Genomic DNA, 353 nt, shown 5'->3' on the forward strand with positions numbered 1-353 from the left:
CCAGCTTGCCTTTGGAGTCTCTTTTCCATTGAGCTCCTTCAACACATATGTCCCTAAGGACTTGGTCTAACCTTTGATCAAAGTTGACCCTTCTTGTGTAAGGGTGTTCATCTTCTTGCATCATGGGCAAGTTGAATGCCAACCTTACATTTTCCGGACTAAAATCCAAGTATTTCCCCCGAACCATAGTAAGCCAATTCTTTGGATCTGGGTTCACACTTTGATCATGGTTCTTGGTTATCCATGCATTGGCATAGAACTCTTGAACCATTAAAATTCCGACTTGTTGAATGGGGTTGGTAAGAACTTCCCAACCTCTTCTTCGGATCTCATGTCGGATCTCCGGATATTCA

The sequence above is a fragment of the Arachis duranensis genome, chromosome 4, assembly GCF_000817695.3.
Source record: "Arachis duranensis cultivar V14167 chromosome 4, aradu.V14167.gnm2.J7QH, whole genome shotgun sequence".
In the NCBI taxonomy this organism is placed as follows: Eukaryota; Viridiplantae; Streptophyta; class Magnoliopsida; order Fabales; family Fabaceae; genus Arachis; species Arachis duranensis.